A 5,550-nucleotide genomic window follows, 5' to 3' on the forward strand; every position below is an offset into this window, starting at 1 on the left:
GTCTCTGAGTCAATTTACTCACCTGTATATGACAGAATTCGTTTTCTGTAAGTAGTCTTCCTTTCTTTCAGAAAACCCTCTTTTATAGGAAGATGTATGTGTGACTTATATATAGGGCTGTAATCTTTGACATCAACCTAAAACTTTAGGGATTTGTTTCATAATATACTAGTAAGCAGTCACGACTCTGTGGTCTATAACATTTCTCAAGTCTTAAAAAATAATTAGCTTATATTTTCAGTTTCTATTATCTACCTGGCAAGAGTAAAGCTTTCCATCATTTGTATGTAGTAAAGTAATATTCATCTTTTTTGGCTACTGGTTGTTCCTCTAGTCCTCTAACCTGTGGGTGTCTTCCAACTCTAGCTTCTCAATATTTATTGCTTCTGTGAGTGAGCTCATTCATTTGGTGGTGGGAGATTCAGCTGTCACCTGTGTAGGCTTTTACTAGTAAAGATATTCAAACTGATTATCTCAATTTCATCAAATCTAAAACTTAACTCATCTTTGTAAGTCACACCCCCAACCCTTCTTTGCAACTTTGTGAGGTCATTTCTGTCTTTCTCTCTATAACTCTGTCTGTCCTATATGTTATTGCCAGTCTTAATCTTTACTATTCTCTCTAGGAGTCTATAGAGCAGCGGTTCTCAACTGTGGGTCGTGACCCCTTTGGGGGTCGAACGACCCTTTCACAGGGGTCGCCTAAGACCATCGGAAAACACATATATAATTACATATTGTTTTTGTGATTAATCACTATGCTTTAATTATGTTAAATTTGTAACAATGAAAATACATCCTGTATATCAGTATTTACATTACGATTCATAACAGTAGCAAAATTACAGTTATGAAGTAGCAACGAAAATAATTTTATGGTTGGGGGTCACCACAACTTGAAGAACTGTATTAAAGGGTTGCAGCATTAGGAAGGTTGAGAACCACTGCTCTAGAGGCTTCATTTTGTCTGTTACTTTAAATTCAGGCTCCTCTGCCTTTGAAGACTTTTCATCATCTAGTTCCACCGTTCTCCCTGATCCTCCCAGGACCTAACTTTACTCCTTTCCTTCCTCCTTTGGCTGATAGGTTGGTCTCCTCTTTCATGGTAATGCTGTCCAGTCAATTCTGGAATGTGTGACAGAAGGCCTACTATATCCTGAGCCTTTCCCGACCATCCTAGCCTCCTAAGACTATTGCCTAATCATGAACAAGTGTTTCACAATGTTTAGAAGGTAGTTGGCATACAGTTATTTAATTGTTTGATGTTTCCTTCAGGAGCCTGTTGTATCCCTCTTTGTGCTTTAGAGTAATCAAGTGCTAGGTACTTTCATAGGTTGTTCTAATTAAAATCCTTATCTTTAGGGAACCAAAGCTTGTAAATCAGTGGTTCTCAATCTCACCAGACAGAACACTCTCTTTTTAAAAAAAATGCTTTGTAACATCCACTTTATTGTCCTCAAACAAAATTTATAGACAGTACAACCTGTCTAAAAATTTAATTTCAAAACACAGTATAGTGTTGGAAATCATAATAAGCAATAAAGGAAACTGACTTATAAGATATTAGATACTTATATCTAATATATATTCAATATATCTACTCAGGCATAACTACACTGGAAGTCCCAAGGAAGCAGTCAGATGCTTGCACTTGTAACAAAATCACTCTTGAAATAGACAGCTATGTATGCAAACTAGAGGTGTGTTGTATATATGTTTAAAATACCATGAGTGGTGTTTCATGTAGTAGTGTGATTTTCTGAGATGGTGAAGTAGTCTTTGAAAAGTTCCAAACTTTGCATTCCTGAGAAATTCAGCACATGTCAATACCATGCAAGAGTAAATTGCGCTTATATATAATATGGAGTTAGAGTCTAGGCTCATGTAATTATAAGTAAGTTTTTTCCTATGTGGCTTTCAGGAGTTTGGAAGTCATGGAAACGGCTCTTTTTCTATGGAACTGCCCTACTTCCTGCCCACTTGCTTCTTGCTCACTAAATATCAGTAGCACCTCACCCATTCCCATAATTATAATAACCTAATTGTCCCCACAAGTTTCCAAAAATATATAAAATTTTTAAAATTTCCACACATTAAAAAATCCCTTTTCCTAGGGAATGCTGTCCCATTGAAAAAGAATGTTGGAAATGATATTTAAATCAAAGTAACATTTCTCAAACTGTGTTTTGTGATAAACTAGTTTTGATATGTTAATAAAATACCCATGAGAGAGAAATATTCTATGGTCGAAAGAAAACTTTTTTTTTAAAAATCTGAACTGCATGGCTTTTCATAGCCTTTAATGAGTTAATAGATATTGTCAGTCTACCCTAGGAAGATGCAGTATTTCCCCAAATTGTTCCACTATGGCGTCCCTGCAAATTGCTGAATTAGATTGTTTAAAAATATAGCCCCTTTAGGCATATTAGACTCTGTGGGTTGCTCTTTGAAGATGGAAATTCGATCTGCTGTATTTACAGGGGAACATAGGCAGGCCTGGGTTACCTAGAGCATTTTCACTCTTGCCACATGTGAGTGCTTCTGTTCCACCAGAATATTATGGGAAAATTTAGTCCTGAACTGTGAAATTTAATAAACCGAGAAAAAGTTATGAAAATAACTGTTACTGGACAATTGAATTTGATATCAGCCTAAGAGTGGCAGGAAGATGGAGTGGCCAAAATTGGTGAAATAGGCCAATACCAGGTCTCCTGTGTTGACCAAACGGGTTTCAAATCTGGTGTGGATTATTAAAAATTTCCTTTTGTTAATAGTTCAAGCAGCTTATAAAGAGGTTACTTTCAAGTTGGGGAAGACAGAACTAAATGTAAAATATGTGACTGTATCTGTAAAAAGATACCAACCTAAACATAGAAATAAATGAGATTCTTTGGAGAAATATGAGGTAGCATTGAAGAAGATCAGATGGAAAAGTCAAAGAGAATGATGTGCACTAAAGAACAGAAAGAACACAAATAAATAGTGTATGTAGAAACGGTTACTTCTTGCCAGAGTGAAGTCCAGAAACTTATTGCAGGTATTTGCATAGGAGATCTACTTGGAGAAAAGAGATGATTCTGGGTTGTTTTTGGTTGACAAATATTGTAGTTTTGTAAATCATATACATGATTATCATACATAGTATTCAGAATTCTAAGTTCAAACTGCTTAGCTGGCAGAAAAATCCATGGTAATGATACCAAAGCGTTGAGGCATCTGTGCTTTCTTACGGTAAATCAGCAGAGTCCAGAAGGAAACAATATGGTTAATGGGAAGATGTCCAGGTAGTTGAAGGAATCTTCCAGAACCCTGACTCTGGTCAGGACCACACTTGGAGATGAAGACCTGGAGTGATATACCAGATAACCCTGACCCTGGTCTCCCATACCACGGCAGTAGTTTGCTTACACTCTTTTAGACAAAAAGGGAAAAGTGGTCAGTCAGAGTGAATAGTTTAAGATTACTGAGAGGCACCTGGGAATTTATAGTGAAACATTGCCTTAAAAATCATTTGCCCCTCCCTCAGCAAAAAATTCCTCCACTTGAGAGCCAGGAGAATTCTGTTTCACTTGCCAGTTTATGAAGTGAATGACAAACTACTGATATTTAGTTGCTACATATAAAACTGGAAGAATATATTTATAAGAGAATGAGGGGAAGAACATCAAAGGTGTCACTTATCCTATCTAATAAAAGAGTAATATGCAAATTGACCACCACTCCAACACACAAGATGGCCACCTCCATGTGGTCAAAGATGGTCACCCCCTGTGGATACAAGATGGCCGGCAAGGGAGGGCAGTTAGGGGTGACTGGGCCAGCAGGGGAGGGCAGTTGGGGGTGACCAGGCCAGCAGGAGAGGACAGTTAGGGACAACCAGGCTGACAGGGGAGGGCAGTTAGGGGTGACCAGGCCAGCAAGGGAGGGCAGTTAGGGGCAATCAGGCTGGTAGGAGAGCAGTTAGGCATCGATCAGGCTGGCAGGGGAACAGTTAGGGGGTGATCAGGTTGGCAGGCAGGCAGGTGAGTGGTTGGGAGCCAGCAGTCTGGATTGTGAGAGGGATGTTTGGGCCTAAATGGGCAGTTGGACATCCCTCGAGGGGTCCCAGATTGGAGAGGGTGCAGGCTGGGCTGAGGGGACCCCCCCCGCCCCTGTGCACAAATTTTGTGCACTGGGCCTCTAGTCTATATTATAAAAAGCCAGTGGCTGTAACGCCATAACGCTGCAACGACCAAACGACTGGTCACCAGGAGGTGCATTGATAGGTCCCGCGGCAGCAGTGGGAGGGACTCTGGGTCTCACGCAATTTTGCGCACTGGGCCTCTAGTCATTTATAAAAGCAAGTACAGGAACATTCAGTTATCATGCATTCTGCTTGATAGTTTCTCTCAGATTAACTAAGGTACAAAGTAAGGAGGAACAAGAAGCAATTACTATAAAAATTCCTGCACATCTATAAAATCCAAGGGCTGGCAACTAAAACATAGTCAAATGATTTTAGGATATTTCTTTCAACCTGATACACAGGGTGGGGCAAAAGTAGGTTTACAGATGTTCGTATGGGAAATAATACAATAACTAACAAATAATAACACAAGAGTAACTGCATTTTGCGAACTCACAACTATAAACCTACTTTTGCCCTGTCCAGTATAAGTATTCAATTTCAAATAAGAAGGAAAAATTTTTAGACTTTTTTTCCTTTATAGAAAAATTCCAATAAAGTGACAAACTTGAGATTTGGGGGGGGTCTTTTAAATTTTTTGTTGTTGATTTTCTTAACATATCTTTTATTGATTTCAGAGAGGAAGGGAGAGCTATAGAGAGATAGAAACATCAATGATGAGACAGAATTATTGATTGACTGCCTCCTGCACACCCCACACTGGGATGGAGCCCACAACCCGGGCTCCAACCATGCTGGTTTTTATTATTTTTTTTTAATGCATCATGCATACCTCTACTGCAGGCCCATTGCATTGGCTGTTCAGTAATCCAGAGGATTGTCTAGATAGCCTCAGGCCTCTTTCTTTTCTACTCTTAGTCTTTACTCAAATGTCATCCTTTCAATGAAGCTGACTCTGATCACCCTACTTAAAATTGCTTATATTGATACTCTTTGTTGCTGTATTTTTTCCATAGCAATTATTACCTTCAAAATACTATATAATTTATTTATTATATTCATTGTCTGCCTACCCCCTCCCCATCTACACTAATAAAAGAGAAACATGGTAATTGGCGTACAACCGCTACCCTTCCCATTGGCTAATCAGGGAGATATGCAAATTAACTGACAGCCAAGATGGCGGCCGGCAGCCAGGCAGCTTGAAACTAACATGAGGCTTGCTTCCTTCAGTGACGGAGGAAACCAACATTCCTCGCCTGCCTTGCAGGCCTCTGAGCCCCCAGTTTGAACATTGTAACAAACATAGCAGCTAAAAAAAAACCCAGAAACCAGCTTTCAGGGAGCTGGGATCCCAGAGCTGGAGACAGAGCTGGAGTTATACATTGTTTCCAACCGAAACAAACCAGATACCTACTTTCAGC

This window comes from Myotis yumanensis, unplaced genomic scaffold, assembly GCF_028538775.1.
Source record: "Myotis yumanensis isolate MYYU_CA2020_CCGP unplaced genomic scaffold, mMyoYum1.0.hap1 SCAF_11, whole genome shotgun sequence".
NCBI classification, from domain to species: Eukaryota; Metazoa; Chordata; class Mammalia; order Chiroptera; family Vespertilionidae; genus Myotis; species Myotis yumanensis.